Source organism: Martes martes (genome assembly GCF_963455335.1).
Source record: "Martes martes genome assembly, chromosome: 14".
Classification (NCBI taxonomy): domain Eukaryota; kingdom Metazoa; phylum Chordata; class Mammalia; order Carnivora; family Mustelidae; genus Martes; species Martes martes.
The window spans coordinates 86,608,448-86,630,616 of NC_137902.1; positions in this window are offsets into that span (position 1 = coordinate 86,608,448).

Sequence of the window (22,169 nt, forward strand, 5' to 3'; positions counted from 1 at the left end):
TTTTACTGCAGGGTGATTTTGCTTGTGTTGTTTGGTAGAGCAAGTGTTCAAAACAAAAGCAGCTCACACTTGCAAAGCCTGGCATCAACGAAGGATGTGGTAGTGATGATATGATCAAGTTCTTCATGATGGTGGCTTCATGGCTTGAGAAAATGGCTCCCACCTGCAAACCTTCCCTTTGCTACATATTTTATATTAAAACAAAACAAAACAAAACAAAACACCTCGGGACGCCTGGGTGGCTCAGTTGGTTAAGCAGCTGCCTTCGGCTCAGGTCATGATCCCAGGGTCCTGGGATCGAGTCCCGCATCGGGCTCCTTGCTCAGCGGGGAGCCTGCTTCTCTCGCTGCCTCTGCCTGCCTCTCTGCCTGCTTGTGTGTACTCTCTCTCTCTCTGGCAAAAAAAAAAAAAAAAAAAAAAATCTAAAAAAAAAAAAAAAACAACAACAACACCTGAGTCCTGAGAGACTCTTGGTAATGGAGGTTATTTGTGCCTTAGTGGTCTGTTGGTGAGGTGCTTGGGGGAACACTACCCTCTGCACTGATGCTATCGTGAAGCGCCTTGGTTGGTGGCAAACAGTGGGTTCCCAGATTTATGCAAAGGCTGAGCTTCACACAGCTCACACATCTGAGCTGTGGGGCCTCTTAAAAATAATTAAAAGCAGACATCTGGAAAACACTGATTCCTGAGGCATTCATAGCCCCAGCAACATTCTCTATGGACAACCAAGGCTTAGTTTTTTAAAAAAGGAGTATTTTCCATTTTGTTTTAAAAGAAGCTCATTGTCCATGCATATGAAACACCAATACTTAAATGGGGAGAGCTCATTCTGAATTTTTTTCTTAGAAATTTCAGAAGCAGAATGATTTCTCCAGAAAAGAGCACTTGGCGAGATCACAGTAGGCGTTGCACAGTAGGCAGGTAAAGTTTTATGCCAGCGTCCATTCTGCAAGCGTTTCCAGAGAACCTGCATTATGATGGACGGCTGTGCCAACTTCTGAGAATACAAATGTGAATGAGACATTTTTCTCCAGTCTAGTGGGATTTAGAAACAACACATCAGTGGAAACAGAGTGGTGCTCTAGTGGAAGCATGCACATTGTTGGTCCAAAGCAAATTTACTGGCTAACTTTTAGGGATAAATTTGATGCCATGCTTGGCTTTTAATAAATGACCAAGAAAAACTGAAAATATCCTAAATTCCTGCTCATTTTAAAACTCCGTTCTTTAATGTCTGGGTAGATGTGTGATAATTGGTTTATGGTAACCTCAAAGCCACCTGAGACCTAGATCTCCATCCCATCTCCCTCCCTGAATGGTGGTAGTGCTGCCGAGGGACCAAATGGGATATTAAGAAATAGAATACAGCCTGATCTTCCTGTGGAGAATAAACATCTTCCAGTAGTGTTAAGTGGATGCTAAATACACAAAGTTAATTATCTTCCTGAACTGTTGTCCTTCAGAGATTAAATTGTAGTCTATTTCCTGCCCACTCACCATTGTGTCAAGAATTCTCCGAGCAATGCAATCTAAGAACAGCAACCATGGTAGAGAGTATTCCTGCCATGCTGGTCCCTGAATATCTTTTGGGGGGACTTGAATTATGTTGCCAATTATTTCAAGTGTCCACTTTCCTTTGCCAGTGTTGACCTGAAGAATGTACGGTTCTTTCCTCTAACATCTCAGCGGGTGTCTTTGAGAGCAGGAAACCCTCATCTGTGGAAGACAGAGCTGAAATGTTTACACTGTGAGAAGGGATAGTCATGCAGCATTTATCAGACCCAAGAGCTGTCTGAGCTGGGCGTCCCTCTGTTCAGTTTTATTTCCTGGAGGTGCTGACTGAGGTGAGACCCCAACCACAGTCATTAAAGTGAGTTATTTGATCTCTGTATGGGAACAACTAGATTGCTTCTCCAAGTATAATGGCTATCAAGCGGAAAGAGAGTTCTTTGAAAGTTTAGAGGAAAGCAAACTGCACCCAGACCTCCATCTCAGAGAGAGGCCTCAGTCTATTCCCCTCTGGGTGGCCCGGAGCACATAGACTCCCCTTCTGCCACCTTCCACTGGCAGAGGACAGCCCCAGCCACTGTCTCAGGGGTCACAGGAGCTCTGGCTTCTCTCTGCACCATGGTGCTACTAAAGCTGCAAGCAATATTTGTCCAGGGAGACTGCTTTTTATGAAGCCAGAATTACCCTGATCCCCAAACCAGGCAAAGACCCCAACAAAGAGGAGAATTTCAGACCGATATCCCTGATGAATATGGATGCCAAGATTCTCAACAAGATCCCAACAGTACATTAATAGGATCAAACAGCACATTGAGAGGATTATGCACCATGAACAGATGGGATTTATCCCTGGGATGCAGTGGTGGTTTGACATTTGCAAATCAATCATTGTGATACAACAAATCAATAAGAGAAGAGAGGAAAACCACCTGGTCCTCTCAATTGATGCAGAAATAGCATTTGACAAAATACAGCATCTGTTTCTGATTAAACCCATTCAAAGTATAGGGATAGAGAGAACATTCCTCAACTTCATCAAACCTATCTATGAAAAACCCACCGCAAATATCATTCTCAATGGGGAAAAGCTGACAGCCTTCCCTTTGAGATCAGGAACATGACAAGGATACCCACTCTCACCACTATTGTTCAACATAGTATTAGAAGTCCTAGCAACAGCAATCAGACAACAAAGAGAAATAAAAGGTATTCAAATTGGCAAAGAATAAGTCAAACTCTCTCTCTTGCGGATGACATGATACTTTATATAGAAAACCCAAACTACTAGAACTCATACAGCAAATCAGCAATGTGCAGGATACAAAATCAATGTACAGGGGTGCCTGGGTGGCTCAGTGGGTTAAAGCCTCTGCCTTCGGCTCAGGTCATGATCCCAGGGTCCTGGGATTGAGCCCTGCATTGGGCTCCCTGCTCAGCAGGGAGCCTGCTTCCTTCTCTCTCTCTCTGCCTGCTTCTCTGACTACTTGTGATCTCTGTCTGTCAAATAAACAAATAAAATCTTTTAAAAAATCAATGGACAAGGGTAGATGGAGAGGAGAAGGGAGTTGAGGGAAATTGAAAGGGGAGGTGAACCATGAGAGACTATGGACTCTGAAAAACAGCCCGAGGGTTTTGAAGGGGCGGTGGGTGGGAGGTTGGGGGAGCCAGGTGGTGGGTATTAGGGAGGGCACAGATTGCATGGAGCACTGGGTGTGGTGAAAAAACAATGAATACTGTTACACTGAAAATAAATAAAAAATTTTTAAAAATGCCAAATCAAAAAAAAATCAATGTACATAAATCAGTTGGTTTCTTATATACACTAACAACTAAAATATAGAAGAGAAAATTAGAGAATTGATTCCATTTACTATAGTGCCAAAAACTATAGGATACCTGAGAATAAACCTAACCAAAGAGGTAAAGGATCTATAGTCGAGGAGCTACTGAACACCCATGAAAGCAACTGAAGACGACACAAAAAGATGGAAAAGCATTCCATGCTCATGGATTGGAAGAATAAACATTGTTAAAATGCCTATACTGCCTAGAGCAATCTATACTTCCAATACCATTCCGATCAAAACTCCACCAGCAGTTTTCAAAGTGCTAGAATAAGCAATCCTAAAATTTGTAGGGAGCCAGAAGAGACACCATACTGCTAAGGAAATGTTGGAAAAGGAAAGCAAAACTGGGGGTATCACGTTGCCTGATTTCAAGCTTTACTACAAAACTGTGATCATCAAGACAGCATGGTACTGGCACAAAAACAGACACATTGGCCAGTGGAACAGAGTAGAGAGTCCAGAAATGGACCCACAGCTCTATGGTCAAATAATCTTGGACAAAGCAGCAAAGAATATCCAGTGGAAAAAAGACAGCCTCTTCAATAAATGGTGCTGAGCAAATTGGACAGCTATGTGTAGAAGACACTCGACCAGGCTCTTACACCGTACACAAAGATAAACTCAAATGGATCAAAGACCTCAACGTGAGGCAGGAATCCATCAGAATCCTAGAGGAGATCATAGGCAGTAACCACTTCAACATGGGCCACAGCAACTTCTTTCAAAACATGTCTCCAAAGGCAAAGGAAACAAAAGCAAAAATGAAATTTTGGGACTTCATTGAGATCAAAAGATTCTGCACAGCAAAGGAAACAGTCAACAAAACAAAGAGGCAACCTACAGAATGGGAAAATATATTTGCAAATGACACTACAGACAAGGGGCTGATATCTAAGATTTATAAAGAACACCTCAACCTCAACACTCAAAAAACAGATAGTCACATTGTTTAAAAAAATGGGCAGAAGACATTAATAGACACTTCTCCAAAGCAGACATACAAACACTAACAAACACGTGGAAAAAAACTGCTCATCTTATTAGCCATCAGGGAGATTTCATCAGGGAGTTCCTCCAGTACAGATCCTTTACCTCTTTGGTTAGGTTTATTCCCAGGTATCTTATGGTTTCTGGTGCCATAGTAAATGTAATCGATTCTCCCATTTCCCTTTCTATATTTTCATTGTTAACGTATAGGAAACCAACTGATTTCTGTACATTGATTTTGTATCCTGCACATTGCTGAATTGCTGTATGAGTTCTAGTAGTTTGGGGGTGGAGTCTTTTGGGTTTTCCATAGAAAGTATCATGTTGTCTGTGAAGAAAGAGTGTTTGACTTCTTCATTGCTAATTCGAATACTTCTTATTTCTCTTTGTTGTCTGATTGCTGTTGCTAGGACTTTTAACACTATGTTGAACAAGAGTGGTGAGAGTGAGCATCCTTTTCATGTTCCTGATCTCAAAGGGAAGGCTGTCAGCTTTTCCCCATTGAGAATGATATTTGCGGTGGGTTTTTCACGGATTTGATGAAGATGAAGAATGTTCCTTCTATCCCTATACTTTGAATGGTTTTAATCAGGAATGGATGCTGTATTTTGTCAAATGCTCTTTCTGCATCAATTGAGAGGACCAGGTGGTTTTCCTGTCTTCTCTTATTGATTTGTTGTATCACAATCATTTGCGAATCCTGAACAACCCCTGCATCCCAGGGATAAACCCCACCTGGTCATGGTGAATAATCTTTTTAATGTACTGTTCGATCCTAATAGCTAGGATCTTGTTGAGAACCTTGGCATCCATATTCATCAGGGATATTGGTCTGAAATTCTCCTTTTTGATGGGGTCCTTTCCTGGTTTGGGGGATAAGGGTAATGCTGGCTTCATAGACTGAGTCTGGAAGTTTTCCTTCTGTTTCTATTTTTTTAAGGAATTTTCAAGAGAATTTGAAGAAAGAAAATTCAATAGAATAGGTATTATTTCTTCTGTGAATGTTTGGTAGAATCCCCAGGGAATCCATTAGGTTCTGTGCTCTTGTTTTTTGGGAGGTTTTTGATCACTGCTTCAGTCTCTTTACTAGATGTTAGTCTATTCAGGTTGTCAGTTTCTTCCTATTTCAGTCTTGGAAGTTTATTCGTTTCCAGGAATGTATCCAGTTCTCCTAGATTGCTTAACTTATTGGCATAAAACTGTTGATAATTTCTGATGATTGTTTCTATTTCCTTGGTGTTAGTTGTGATCTCTCCCCTTTCATTCATAAATTTATTAATTTGGGTCCTCTCTCTTTTCTTTTGGATTAGTTTGGCCTTTGTTTTATTGACCTTATTGATTCTTTCAAAGAACCAACTTCTTGACTTTTTTGATGTGTTCCACTGTGTCTCTAGATTCTATCTCATTGATCACTGCTCTAATCTTGATTGTGCATGGGGTTGTGCATGGGGTTGGCTTAATTTGTTGTCAATTTTCCAGTAATTTAAGGTGTAAAGAGAGCTAGTGTATTTGGGATTTATCAATTTTGGGGGGGAGGTGAGGCTCGGATGGCTATCTAATTCCCCCTTAGGACCACCTTTGTCATGTCCCATAGGTTTTGGACTGATGTGTCTTCATTCTCATTGGTTCCATGAATTGTTTAAGTTCTTATTTGACTTCCTAGTTGTTCCAAACATTCTTAAGCAGGGTGGTCTTTAGCTTCCAAGTGTTTGAATTCCTTCCAAACTTTTTCTTGTGGTTGAGTTCCAGTTTCAAAGCACTGTGGTCTGAGAATATGTGGGCAATAATCTCAATCTCTTGGTATTGGTTGAGCCCTGATTTGTGACTCAGTATGTGGTCAATTCTGGAGAAAGTTCCGTGTGCACTTGAGTGGAATGTTCCGTATATACCTATGAGGTCCATCTGGTCCAATGTGTCATTCAAAGCTCTTATATCTTTATTGAGTTTCTGCATGGATGATCTGTCTATTACATGTGGCATGGCATGTTAAGATCCCATACTATTAATTATTCTTATCAGTCTGACTGTTTTGATTAACAGTTGGCTTATGTAGTTGGCTGCTCCCATACTGGAGGCATAAATATTTACAATTGTTAAATCATCTTGGTGGATAGACCCATTAAGAATGATGTAGTGTCCTTCCGTATCTCTGACTACAGTCTTTAGTTTAAAATCTAATTTATCTGATATGAGAATTGCTATACCAGCTTTCTTTTGAGGCCTGTTTGCATGAAAGATGTTTCTCCATCCCTTCACTTTCAGTCTGGATCTATCTTTAGGTTCCAAAAGGGTCTCTTTTAGACAGCATATGGACTGGTCCTGTCAATTTATCCAATCTGCAACCCTGTGCCATTTTATGGGGGCATTTAGGCCATTCACATTGAGAGTGATTATTGAAAGATACGTTTTTATTGATATCATGTTGCCTATGATGTCCTTGTTTCCATAGATTGTCTCTGTAAATTTCTGTTCTTTGTCACTGTGTGGTTCTTTGTTCTTTTATAGAACCCTCCCCCCTTAATATTTCTTGTAGTGCCAGCTTGGTGGTCATGTAGACTTTTAAGCCTTGCCAGTCTTGGAAGCTCTTTATCTCTCCATCTATTCTGAATGGCCTTGCTGGATAAAGTATTCTTGGCTGCATGTTCTTCTCATTTGTTGCCCTGAATATGTCTTGCCAGCTTTTCTGGCCTGCCAGGTTGCTGTGGACAGGCGTGATGTTATTCTGATGGTCCTCCCTCTGTATGAAGGGGTCTCTTCCCCCTAGCTGCCCTGAAGACATATTCTGATTTTATAAATCAGGAATTTCACAATTATGTGTCTGGAGGTCTTTCTAGCCTTGTTGTTCTTGGGTGGTGTCTTCTCTGCCTCTAGGACATGAACACTTGTTCCATTCTCCAGGTTAGGAAAATTTTCATCCAGGATTTATTCAACTATATCTTCTAGGGCTCTCTCTTTCTTCTCCCCCTCATTCTTCCCAGTAATTTTGACACTGGAACATTTCATGGCATCCTTTTTAGCCTAAGTCTGTTGTCATGGCTTCTAAGCTACTTGTTCCAGGCCTCCTCCTTATTCTTCTTTTCTATCCATTATTTTCTAGATCAGTAAATTGATCTTCTGCCTTTTTTACCCTAGCTGTTAGAGTATTTAGATTAGATTGGATCTCTCTGATAGCATTTTTAACTTCTGCCAGATTTGCTCTCACTTCAGCCCTTAGAGATTCTATGTTTCCACTAATGGTCTTTGAAAACCTAGCTAGTGCTAGGTGTTTCTCTGTTTTTGTTACTCTGATTTCCATTTACAACACCTTGTTTATGTTGATATCCAATAGTTCTGTACCAGAGGTCACGGTCTCTGAATTTTTCCTCTGTTGGGTATTCCTCCTCCTAGTAATTTTGGTGAGAGGTGGATGAGGGGATGTACAGCTGAATATATCAACCACGATCCAGGCAAGGTGCAATCTGGAACATTGCAGAGCTATCGGAAGTCACCACCAAAAAGAAAGAAAAAAACAAAAAACAAAAACAAAAAAGGGAGAGAGAAAGAGAGGGAGAGAGAAAAAAGAGAAGGCCCAGCCAAAATGAGCCCCCAAAGTAAGATTCATAATGTATATGAACAGAAATGAACAAACAAAAAGACTGACAAAATTAAATGAGAAAAAAAGAAATAAATGAAATAAAAAAAGAAATAAAGAAAAGAAAAGAAATAAAGCCAAAATAAACTCCAAGAATAAGATTTCTATAATACCAGAAAGAAAAAAAAGACATGCAGAAACACTGACAGAAGAAAAAGTTGGAAGGTGGTTATAAATCCTCAGTGTGGGTGAGGAATGTTATTTTGGTTCTTCCTGGGAGTATCTTGATATCTTTGTTAAAGGACTCAACTTTCCAGAGATAAAGGGAGATTAAAACTGGTTTATATACAGGGATAGTACTGAATAGGGAAAAAGGAATACCTTGACGCTTATATCTATATGTATATTTAAAAAAGAGAAAGAAAGAAAAGAAAAAGTAAAACACATGTATATGTATGAAAAACATTCAAGTTAAAAAAGTTATTATGAAATATGTTGTATTAAACCTCTAATTGTAATGTTAAGTATGTTAAAAAATTTTTTAAAAACAAGAATCCTGAGAATGAATTTTTAAAAAGTTATATCTATGAAATTTACAGGTTTTAGGGAAATACCATTAGCTAATATATTGCTTTTCCCCCTGATATTGGAGTTTTATAGTTTTTGGAGACCGTGTGGTGATTGTTTTCTCATTCTTTTGGCTTGTCTTATGGGGGAGGAGCCTGCCGCATTGTTTTTTAGTCAGTCTTGCTTGGGCTGAGTCTCCCCAACCCCTCTCGAGGGGCTGGGCTCTGTGGAAACTGGTTTTTCAGGGTTTTGTTCTCTGGAGGTTTTTTTCCTTTGGCAGCTTTTTGAAGGTTTAGTGGAAAGCAAACTGCACCCTGACCTCTGCCTCTGAGAGAAGCCTCAGTCTACTCCCCTCTGTGGTCCAGAAAACATAGACGACCCCCGCCCCCGCAACCTTCGCTGAACAGCACAACCTCCCACAATCAGTGCGCTCCCCCAGCCACTGCCTCAGTGGTCACCAGAGGTGCCTGCTTGTCTCTTCACCTCCGTGCCACTAAAGCTGTGAGTGATATTGGTCTAGGGAGCCCCCTTCCGGAGGCTGCCTTTGCCAGGACTACTGTCCAGGCCCAAGGCAGGATTTGTTCGTGGGAGGCTGCCATTGAGGCACCCTGACCAGAGATCATGCAACGTTCTCTCAGGCCTGGCCTGGAATCATTCAGATCCTTTGGCCAGTGACAGAAAGCCACAGTCCCAGAGAGCACCCGCTGGTGCCCACACCAGACTCTCACACACGGGCGATAGTGCACACAGACCCCACGGTCCATGCAGGGCATGAAGAGTGTGGAAGTCTGTGGACCTAGAGAGCACCGGCAGGAGCTCACACCAGACTCTCACGTGCGGGCAGGAGTGCACCCAGCCAAGTGGTGGTGCAGGCAGCAGAAAGCTGGGGGCTCAGGGGCCATGGACTGGAGGCTCTGCCACACTCTCTCTGGCATGGGTTGTCATCGGTAGTGGCCATCCTAGGTCTGTGGGATTAGGCCATGTTCGTGACTGCCTGATTCCATCAGTTGCCCCTTAAGATCTCTTGCTCTTTTTGAGTTCTTTTAACCAGACTCCAAGTTAATGCTGGTCCCCTACCACAGGGCACTTTTGTATTGGGGTATTGCTTTCCAATGGGGTTGCTTCTGGTGGCTCCCTCCCCCTTCTGTTTATGTTCTGATAACAGTCTGAGCATCCCCACTCTGCTTTACCTCTCAACTGGTATCTTTTGCTCTCACAGAGATCAGAAGTGTATAATCTTACATCTCAGACTGATTTCCTAGATGTTCAGAGTGTTCTGGTAGATATGTAGCTCAATTTAGGGGACGGGGTGAAACAGGGTCTCCTGCTTCTCCGCCATCTTGCCCCTGCTTCCCAAGGACACTATTTAATGCTCAGTTCACTATCACATTGAGAAAGTTGTGGGAGTTTAAGATTCATTTTATCTGAAAATAATGAAACTCGGGAATCTAGTTAAGGGAAAGGAATAGGAAGTAAGCATCATTGACCACCTAGAAATTATCCAAGTTCATAATTTTATTTTCAAGTTCTTTTCTATGATGAACCAGAAGTGTTCCCATAAGAAGCCAAAGTTTCTACTCTGACGACTAGATTCTTTACTGCATTGCCTAGAGGTAAAAAATACAGAAATATCATTACTTTGAAAAACAAATCTTGCTTTATATAACATGCTTTTTAGGTTAAAAACAAGGTATATTTTTGGGAAAATATAGAGTCTTACTATTATAATAAAAAATACTATTTGCACTACAAGCAAGAAGTACAAAGTTAAACAAGTATATTAGATCCAATTCTATTTACACCATGAGAAAACACTCATCATTGTATATTAAATGATGTTTTATAAAAATCAGGAACTTTAAAAAAAATCAGGAAGTTTGTTGCACAGGCAGAAATTCTCAAGAATTTTTTTTTCTTTCCTCTCAAAGAAGAAATCCAATTCTTCTTCTTTTTTTTTTTTAAAGATTTTATTTATTTATTTATTTGACAGAGAGAGAGACCCCGAGTAGGCAGAGAGGCAGGCAGAGAGAGAGGGGGAAGCAGGCTCCCCGCTGAGCAGAGAGCCCGATGTGGGGCTTGATCCCAGGACCCTGAGATCATGACCTGAGCTGTAGGCAGAGGCTTTAACCCACTGAGCCACCCAGGTGCCTTCAATTCTTTTTTTTCTTAAGAAGTTGCCAATGAAATTATTATTCTAACTGTAAAGTAGCCCAAAGAGAAAATAAGTAAAACATTTATGTTTCAGTTGGGAACCAAATTAGAAAGGGTTCTACTATTTATAATTTCAATCACTAAATTAACAATAAAAGTATAATCTGGTAACATTTCAACATTCAGATAACATGCCCTTGAAAACCATGATGTTTCCCTGACATTGGGTCTGCAAAAAGCTCTGGAACAATAACTGTTAATACACCAGTTATATATAACTTTTTCAACAGGTCATGTCAATGAAAAAGTCAGGATGCTTGGAGGGTAGATTAATTTGGGGTGGAAGGAAAATGCTAAGAGTCAAAAAATGGTGTCTTCTTAGTCATGATTTAACTTCAAATAAAACTTGATTATAAAATGTGCTTTTAGGGGCACCTGCATGGCTCAGTTAGTTAAACATCTGTCTTTGGCTCAAGTCCTGATCCTGGAGTCCCGGGTTGGAGCCCAGTGTCTTGTCAGCCTCCCTACTTGGCCGAGAGTCTGCTTTCTCCCTCTCCCCTGCCCCTGCCCCTAATCATTCTCTCTTTCAAAAAAAAAAAAAAGTGAAATCTTTAAGATGTGTTTTTAGTGAAGATTTGCTAAAGCAAAACAAATTCTGATCAGTGCAATATTTGATAAGGCTAGTAAACATTTCTGAAAATCATAAATGCTTCAAATAGAGGTTTTAGAGATATAGGCACATTGCTTCTAAATTTAAGGTGTTGCAAATACTTTGAGGGTACCGCTTTAAACATCGCCCTAATCAAAATCCTAGACTGGTTCTCATGTGAGAACAAGATGTTCTATAAAATCAGAAATCAAAGAGAAGTACTTCAGGATTAGAAGTGGACGTGGGATCCACATTTGAAGCTCAAAGGTCAATCTAATACATTATCAAACACCTGTGGAAATGGATTCCCATTCTAACAAGTGACTATGTATTGTTTAATAAACTTTCATGTTTCAAAAAAATAATAATAGGGACACCTGGGTGGCTCAGTTGGTTAAGCGGCTGCCTTCGCTCAGGTCGTGATGCCAGCGTCCTGGGATCGAGTCCCACACCCGGCTCCTTGCTCGGCAGGGAGCCTGCTTCTCCCTCTGCCTCTGCCTGCCACTCTGTCTGCCTGTGCTCGCTCTCGCTCCTCTCTCTCTCTCTGACAAATAAATAAATAAAATCTTAAAAAAATAATAAACTTCCATGTTTCAATCAGACTCTGCCATTTAATAGCTGTGACTTTGGGCAAGTTACATAATGTCTTGAACCTCTTTTCCTATGGAAGCTAAGAACAATCAGTACCTCCTAAGCCATTGTGGATGAAAGGCCATGGTAAAGACTAATTCTATAACAAGTTTCCTTCCTTTTACTATGTGTTGAGTGTTTCCAAACCACCTAATGTCTGTGTTTCTCTAATAATATATTTTTTTCTCTAATAATATTTTTATCTGCTATTCCATTTTCCCCCACAGATAAAAGTTCCAATGAAGATATTTCCCTCAAGCCCACAATACTTCTTCCTTCAATTGCCGAAGAACACTCCATAGGGCTGGAACGTATCTTGGTCTTCTTGAGGACTTTCCCCCTGATTTTATCAAGATGTATTGGAAAGAATAGAATGGCAAACCAATTCTGAAATCCCGGCTGGGAGACACCATGAAAACAAATGACACATACATGAAATTCAGCTGGCTGACTGTGACTGGAGTGTCAATGGATAAAGGACACAAAGGTATCATCAAACATGAGTGCAATAATGGAAGGATTGATCAAGAGATTCTTTCTCCTTCAATAAACAAAGGTATGTGCTTACAGAAAAAGATATAACCTCCTAGAAACCTTTTTTCCACCAAAGGGAATACTGTACCTTTCTGTCAAGTATTAATGGAAAAAAAAAGGACTAGAAGTCTTTCTTTCATGTTGATGTTTTTAACAGTTGCATAATGTCCTGCTATATGTCCCCATGGAATCGAAATAGTATAGGCTTTGGAACATACAGAGAAAATGAGAAAGACAAAATCACTTGCCCTTTCTCCCCTTAGTTTTGTCATCCAAAATATTAAGGTCACAGTGATGTTTTTAGTGTCATTGTATGCATCAAATGCAACAATATACATGAAAGCACCTAGCAACCTCACACACAATAAACTCACAAAAGACCAGTTTTGATGATCTTACTCGATCAGGAAATAAGAACAATTATACATCTTTCAGGGATGTTTTACTCAACATTCAAATACCCTCTCATTTCAATCTTGCTCTACCCAAAGTATAAATCACAAACAATAAGATGAAGGCAACAAAATGCTGTTCATTTCTTGGAGCCACATTGCAGCTCTACAGAAAATAATAATTTGGCTGCTGAGGTTTTAATATGGTCTTGGGTTTCTCAAATTTAGATTTTACATATCACAGTAAGGTGAAATCTCAAGTGAAGATTGAGTGAGTCTAACGTGCCTCTTTTTCCATTGTACACAGGAATGTATTCCTTACCATTGGTAAATGCTCAGCAAACGTTATTACAGCTCTAGTATGTGCCAGGTGTGGGAGCGATGCAGGATGAACTACTGTAAGGAGGATCACTACAGTAAGGCCAATATACTTTTCCTAACCACTCAAGGTTATTTGTGATTCAGGCATGGTATCCCAAATTAGCCTCATTGGTGCGGACTCTAGTCATATTTAGAAAGTGTGTGCAGATGGCTGAATGTTCCCTGGCCAGGCAGTGGTTCAGTAACTCACCAGACTCAGAAGTCAACTCCTGAGCATTAACATCACAGATTAAGGCTCCAGAGAGCCCATGAGAAGGAATTTTTGTTTGTACTTTCCCCTGTTCTTAAAGAGCAATTTTTCAGCAGTGGGTGGAAAGCACATAACAAGACCTGTGAAGAGCTTTCTATATAGAAGTCTAAAATTTTAAAGTCAGTCTTCATCTTCTTGGATCTGTTAAAAAGAAAGCCATAGAGATGCCTGGGTGTCTCCATTGGTTAAGCGTCTGCCTTATGCTCAAGTCATGATCTGAGTGTCCTGGGATCAAGTCCCACTGGATCCCTGCTCTTCTCCCTCTGCCTGCTGCTCCTCTTGCTTGTGTTCTCTCTCTCTCCCTGATAAAAAAATAAATAAAATCTTAAAAAGAAAAACCCTACAGACCCAAAATGGCAACCTTTAACTTAAGGCCCAGGTCACTAAATGAAAACTTCCTGTCTAATTCAAGTACATTTCAACCCCAGAAGAGACCTTGAAGCAGTGAACATGGGAGTTTCCTGTTCAGCCCCAGGAAAATTCCTGATTGATCCTTACCATTCCTCTTAGGAGGGAAATAATACCTAATACAATGGATTTTTTAAAAAAAATTTTACCCATTTATTTGACAGTAGAGACCGCAACTAGGCAGAGAGGCAGATGGTGGGGGGGTGGGGGGGAACAGGCTCCCTGCTGAGCATAGAGCCCAATGTGGGGTTCCATCCCAGGACCCTGAGATCATGACTTGAGCCAAAGGCAGAGGCTTCACCCACTGAGCCACCCAGGCATCCCACAATGGACTTTTTGCTATCGATTTCCTTTTTTCTTCTTTTCCTTTGCTGTAATCCTTTGGAGCTCACCTACATTTGCAAGGTGGGATGATGCCTCACTCGTGAATTGATTGATTAATACAGCCTTTGTATCTTTAACATTTACTTGGTTGAATTTTTGCTATTTAATAAATTTGGTGGCAGCAATGGGATCAGAAGTGGCCTTCCATGGACATTCAGACACAAGGAGAAACAGGTGTGGGAGCCTTGAGTCCTTTGTGTTCCCTGTCTTTCCTGCTATTTTCAAGTCCTGTGGATGGGTTCCTCTTGGTTCTCAGCTCCCTTTTCTTTCTATTCAGGCTCCTGATCTAATTGGCTTTCAGGTCAGCATGGGCTGGCCAAGGGTTATGCCCAGAGCCCAGCTGAGCTGGCGTGTTTATCTAGAGCTCTATTGAGCGCACATATTTGCCCAGAGCCCAGTTGAACTGGCAGAAACATCTGCCCCGAGCCAAACCCCTAAGCTTTCAGATCCCAGTACCCTGGGTATAATCCAAGCATGGTTCCAAGGAGAATTGTTGGTGCACACAGAGCCTTCCTTGTCCAGAGCACAGTAGTATCTTTACGGCCCATACACCAAGGTGTACACTGTTGTTTGTCTCCTTTTGTTTGTAGATAAAGACTACTCTTAATAGGGATCTCAGAGGCAGAATAACCTACAAAAATTGGAAGGCATTGGTCAAGCATTCAAAAGCTATTAGAACCCTTGCCACCCCAAGAACACCCCTTGATAATATAAGTTGGTCAGGGTGTGGGTAGGCAGGACAATAAGTCAGCCATTAACTTCAAGAAAACTCGTGTACTGAGAGCTAACACTGGAACACACACACAATCCCCAACTCCAGGACACTGCAAGGTGTTAGCTCTGCTCAGAGAAGTCTTAGCTCCTAGGATCATTAAATTATAATGAGTCAAGCTCACCACCTTCTAGTCCACCTGCTTATTGTACAACTAACAGCTATTGTCCCAAATGCTACAGATATCTAGCAAACATGGCAAGATCCTACTAAGCTTGTTTTGTGTCCTAAGGAACTGGCTTGGTAACTGTCAAATATAACGGTCAAAAATAAGGCCTGACAGAAATGTGAACTACAACTTATTTGTGGATATATAGCTGGGCAGAAATGGATGTTAATTCCATTAGTGGTTAGTTTCCTACCATTCTGCTGCCAGCCCTCAGGACAATTAGAACCTAGAAATACAATGTCCAAAATGGGGAACTTTCCAATTAGATAAGATCACTTAAGAAATACACTTAGAAGCAAGCATTCTCCAGTTAAGCAGACTAATACACCTCTGTTAATTGGCAAGCAGAAGTCTCTAAAATGTTTCAAAATTCCAAAGTCATTGAAACATTCATTGTAAAAATTTAATGAAAAATTAAAGGTTGGAGAAGTACCTAAAACAGAAAAACAGAAAAACCTATCGAAGACTGACATAACTCCTCATGCTCCTCTTTTTGCTCCTTTGAGCACTCATTCTAGTCTGAATTGTTTTTCCACTCTGCAGACTACACAGCCATAAACAGATGTCTGACATGGTCATGTACAGTATCTACCTTCATGGGAGGGTCCCCAAGTGAGCTCTTCCCAGACCTGATGAAACTGGATGGTTTCTGGCAAGCTACTATATAGGTATCATACAGCCGGGTGGAAATTCTAGTAAAGTCCAGGGCCTGCAGAAGGGGTCCTGCAAAAACTGGCACTGTAGAGGGATGGGTACAAACCATTAGCAGAATTAGCTCCTTCCAGATCTCTCTGTCTGCAGTGCTTGATCCAGAGAGGATAATAAAATTTCACATTGTCTCATCCTTCCAAGTCCAGACCCATTCCGACGGATCCCTTCTCTCACAGAGATAGGCTACTGCCTTCTTGCTGGAGGCATCCTGCATAACTGTTCTTAGCTTTCTGCCTGCTGGGGACCTGCGGCTGGTTGGTTCCTTCCTTTGGCTCTCGCTGTGAGTGACTCTGGATCTTGGGAGAGAGTATCTTTGCACCCTCTTTGGGAGCCCATCTTATACCCAAGCAGGGTCATTCCTTACTGCCAGAAATCCTTAAAATTCAAGTTACACACCCAGAGGGAAGGAAGCAAATTGAAGCTCATGTGCTGGATAGGTTGGACCAACAACACAGGATGTCATTTCATGTAAATACAAGGCTGTGAGTCATTGAGAGCAACTGTCTTCACAAATCTGAGCAGAACTGTAAATGCAGCTCTTTCAGCAATCCAAAGTTCCCCTACTCCTTTTCTGGATCTCCCAACTTCTCCTGCTTATCAAAGGGGGCTTATAAAAGTTTGGCTTTTTTTCTCCTTAAAGTTATACATCTTATCGTATCTTTGAAATATAAGACCAACCTACAGATGCCCGAGACTGAGGGAAACAAAAGGAAAGGTGCCTTTTGAAAACACAAACTGCTGATAATACATAAATATAAAATACGAACTGCTAAAGGGATCCTGTGCCTAAACTCTAGCACAGTCTCCCTAATATTCCAGGGACACAAACTGATCTTAACGTTTTCTCCATACGTGTTAGTGACACTAGGCTCCATGCAGTGCTCTTTGTGTCCACAAATACATGTTGTCAATGTGAGATATTTTTCTCACTGGATGGATATTGCCAAATTAATTTGTAGAGAGCTACAGGTACTTGTAAGAATTGGGCATTCTAAAACTGTCAGAAAGATAGAAACTAACCTAAATGTGTTCCAAATCCATATGATCTGGGCAAATAGACTTGGCTTTCGTTATCAGCACTAAAATTAAAACTTTTGTGTGCCTTGGTTTACTAAAATAAGTAGATGTGATCTCTATTCCAAAATGTTAAAAAAATAGCTTGGAAGAATGACAAGCTTTTATGTTTCCTAATTTTAAATTTTTTAAATTTTAATTAATTTTTATTTTATATTGTAAGATTTTATTTTAATTCCAGCTGCTCAACACACCATGTTATATTAGTTCCATGTGTGCAGTGCAGTGATTCAACACTTCCATCCATCACATGTGCACATCAGGACAAGCACAACTTGCAGTCCTCATCTCCTACTTCACTGATCCCATCCCATGTCTCACACAATTTTTATGGGTAATCTCAGTGAAACTGTTAGGAACAAGTTACATTGAATAGATGTAAATAAAGTTAGAAATTTTAGATAAAGTCTTAGTCTTCCAAATCTTTTTGGTAAACTGAAACTTTAATGTTTTGGTGAGTTAGGTCAATGGTTAAATGAAATTACTGTCATTAAATATCTAGATCATTACTAGGTAAGATAATACTAAGTTATTAGTAAATGAACATGAGTTTATCTCCTTTTGGTTACCTTATTGCAAAGAAACTGGGCTTGTTTTTAAATGCATTTTCTGCTTTCCTGAAAGATTGTTTAATGAAGAAGCACATATTTCAGCAAATTATGAAATGCATTCATACATTTCCCAACCTAAAGAATACTTGTTCACAGTTCACAACTGCTTTCTTTAAAAATGAAACTTTCCAAGAGTTAAGAACTCTAAGTAATGTAATGAAGGCTACTGAAAATAATAAGAAAAACAACTCAGAATGCAAAGAAAGTAAGATATGTGTTTTTCATAAGTAAAGGAATGAGGAACGGAAATCTATTTTTTTTTTTCAGGATAAAAAAGAAAGTAATTTTGTTTTACAGCAAAGCTGGTTACCTAAAGAGGGTAAACTCAGGACAAAAATCTGAATGTAAAAGAGAAAGTTGTGAAGCCTTCTAAAAAGGGAATGTTTGGAAAGGAATGTCATGCATGGTCAGGAGGGCCTAAGATTGGAACGAAGAATTTTCTAATCAAAAGTAAGCTGGTAAAACATCAGAATTTGGTTGTCCTTCCTCAAGAGAATGAAGGATTTTGTGGATTTTTTAAAATTTTCTTTGGAAGGGCGCCTGGGTGGCTCAGTGGGTTAAGCCTCTGCCTTCGGCTCGGGTCATGATCCCAGGGTCCTGGGATCGAGCCCCGCATCGGGCTCTCTGCTTGGTGGAGAGCCTGCTTCCTCCTCTCTCTCTCTCTGCCTGCCTCTCTGCCTACTTGTGGTCTCTGTCAAATAAATAAAAAAATCTTTAAAAAAAATTTTTTTTTCCTTTGGAGTATTGGCCCACTTCATTCTCTTTGACCTGGAACATCCCTAAGGATTTGCTAAATTAATTTAGCTTATTTGATATGTTAAATTACATGGGAATCATTGTCAAATAAAACTTCATACTAAGTTTTTTTTTTTTTGGTATTATAGTTGTAAGATTGTGGCTCATGTAGATAAGGTCCATTCTGGTTCAACAAAACATGGCTCCTCATTGCCAGATGCAGGCCATCCTGATGTCCTTGTAACATGGCACCTGTTTCCTTCTGAATCAGAGAGAAGAAGGTGGGTAAAGAATGGGAGTGACTTAAAGAAAGAGTCAGGGCTACGGGAAAACCAAGACAACCACTCGGTTCTTCCCAGATCCCTGGCAAGCCCCATTTTTCTTGATTGTTTTTTTCATTCCTTCACCCACCATAGGGCATTTAAGATGATTCAAATGATAAATGGACATCAGTGGGAAGTCTTCTAAAACAGTAAAAAAAAAAATGTTCATCATCACTAGCCATCAGGGAGATTCAAATTAAAACCACATTGAGATACCACCTTACACCAGTTAGAATGGCCAAAATTAGCAAGACAGGAAACAACGTGTGTTGGAGAGGATGTGGAGTCAGGGGAACCCTCTTACACTGTTGGTGGGAATGCAAGTTGATGCAGCCACTTTGGAGAACAGTGTGGAGATTCCTCAAGAAATTAAAAATAGAGCTTCCCTAGGACCCTGCAATTGCACTACTGGGTATTTACCCCAAAGATACAGATGTAGGGAAAAGAAGGGCCATCTGTACCCCAATGTTTAGAGCAGCAATGGCCACGGTCACCAAACTGTGGAAAGAACCAAGATGTCCTTCAACGGACGAATGGATAAGGAAGATGTGGTCCATCTACATTATGGAGTATTATGCCTCCATCAGAAAGGATGAATACCCAACTTTTGTAGCAACATGGATGGGACTGGAAGAGATGATGCTGAGTGAAATAAGTCAAGCAGAGAGAGTCAAGTATCATATGGTTTCACTTATTTGTGGAGCATAACAACATGGAGGATATGGGGTGATGGAGAGGAGAAGGGAGTTGAGGGAAATTGGAAGGGAAGGTGAACCATGAGAGACTATGGACTCTGAAAAACAGCCTGAGGGTTTTGAAGGGGCGGGGGGTGGGAGGTTGGGGGAACCAGGTGGTGGGTATTAAGGAGGGCACGTATCGCATGGAGCACTGGGTGTGGTGCAAAACAATGAATACTGTTATGCTGAAAATAAAAAAAAAATTAAAAAAAGCAAACAAACAAAACCTGTTTACCTAGTGTCTAACCAAGTGTCTAACTTGTCAGGTCCATAATCCTGAACAACTTTTTGTCTCCAGAGGTTTCGGGTCTCCTTCCTGTGGACCCTTTGAACACCTGCAGCTGGGTTCATTCCACTGCCACTTAGTAGGGTTTGTCATATACCTTTGTTGTTGTTTCTGTATTTTCTGGATCAGTTAAAGCCTTTCCCTGCCGAGAGACTGATGATTGCACTGTGACAAAGACCCTGTTAAAAATGGGTTTCTCCCTTGGGGCACACTTTCTGTGATCGCCAGTGACCAGGGCACATATTTCACTGGGCAAACCACAGGAGCCTTTAGGAAATTCTTGCAGACTTCGTTGAATTGTCTCAGTGTACAACCTTTTACTGATCCATTGTGTTGCATGCTGGTCTATCCAACTACTGTAAGACTGCGATGTCCAGTGCTCAAGCCTGTCATCAACAGGTTATGGAAGCCTTCCTAGATCACAGTTAAAAGGATCCTCTCCAACACAGTTCAGCCTGGTGATTAAGTATTTGAGACACATCATTAGAGGAAGGCAACCCTTGAAAGCCAGTAAAAGAGGGACCTTGCTAAGTCTCCTTCTGCAAAACTCATAGGTATTGAGCCTCCAGTGCACATCCCACAGCTACAGAAGTCTCCACCTGACACCTGGTCCTGCACAGACCCTTGATATTTCCGAATCTACTTGGAAGAAAGTGAAATAGCTGACATCTAGGTAGACCGTGCTCACCCAAGACAATGGATCAAGACTCTAAGCTTTGACCAAACATGTGATCATTTCTCTCTCTTCTCTTTTCCTTTATTCTGGCAATGGCCTGGAAAGGTAACACCCTCATCTGTATTGTCCAACCGGGTCATTACTACAGCAGTATCCTCTGGAATTTAGAGCTACCTTTTATTTCAGGCTACCAGAAAAGTCAACCCTGGTCTGAAATTACTCAAGCTAAATAAGACATTTCATTGGTTAACTTCCCTACATTCATGTTCTGAGTTAGAAGGGAACTACCAGGAAAAATTGTGTTCCAAGATTCATGTCTTTGGCTGGCCTTACTTCCCTGGTTAGGGACAAACGTAGATGGAGTATGATCAAGACCTTTTCCTTCGTTCTTGAAATTGTTGCAGGACCCCTTGCCAAAGCAATGTCTGCCCAACGAGAATCCTTCCACTCTGACCAAAGGAGTTCTTGAAAATAAGACAGCCCTTGGTTATCTCTTAGCTGAGCAAGGCTGGGTCTGTGCAGTAGACAACAGCATGTGCTAAACCCGGATGAACAGTTCTGGGGGAAGTTGAAGCCCAATAACATCAGATTACTGAGGAAACCACGTGGCTTAAAAGAGTGACTCCTTCAGCAGGGTCTTTCTTACTCGTTTGTTTTTAATTGCTTTGAGTCTTGGAGTACATAGCCTCAAGTTGCACTCCAAACATTGGGAATTATCTGGTTTATCATAATCAATATAATCTGTGTGGTGCTTTATGTTTTCTCAAAAGCTCTAAATGCAAAACAGAGACACTAACGTGCATACTAATGATCTTTCTAAGACTGGAACATCAGGAAAAAAAAAAAAAAGAAGAGCATGACCAACTCAAAAATTGTAAGACTGCAGTGGCGACCTGTGAACATCACAAGGGTTAATCAGAAAGGTCAAGAACTCTGAATACTACACTGAGGAGCAACAAGTACTGTGAGCACTTCAGAGCAGTTGCTGAGAGTGGCGTTAATGCCTTCAATTTAGATCTCTCAGTTAAGCTGAGAGTCTGATCAAAAGCTGGGGTTGTTGAAAAGGAAAACCACAGGCTCAAAATGCCCTCACATGGCTTAAGGCCCTAAGTTGGTAAGTCAAGACTTAATACCCACCCAACTGCAGTTTCAACATCCAGAACTATATAACCTTTAGCCAGTCCAGGTGGGAATTTCCTGGTCAGCGCTAGGAAGTCTACTGATTGGCCCCCTCTGTTTCCCTTAGGAGGGTGATCTTGCCAAAAACAATGGATTCTTAGCTGATTATGTTTTATTTTCTCCCTTGCTGTCTTATTTTTAAGATTTATTTATTTGTGGAGGGGTCAGAGGGAGAGGGAGAGCGAAACACAAACAGGCTCTGTGCTGAGCACAGATCCTTGTGAAGGGCTGGATCCCAAGACCCTGAGATCAGGACCTGGGCCAAAGCCAAGAGTGTGACACTTAATCTGACTGCACCACCCATGCACTGCATCTCACAGGCTATCTTGGAAGTCGTTTCTTTCTTGTGGCCACTTGGAGCGCCCCTCTATCTACTGGATAGGATACTATCCAAGTCATTAGTAGATCAATTAATACAGCCCATTAGGTCTCAAATCTTACTGGGCTGCATTTGTCTTATTTCACAGATTCATATTTTGTGCATTTACCTTTGTTTACCTTTTATATACCATAAACATTTACCTTTTCTTTCACCTGGAGTGTGATGAAGATCCCATGAAATCATGTCAGTGAAAATGCTTGCCGTGGAAAACATAACAGGAGTGAATTTATTCATATTAATGCACATCTTATCCT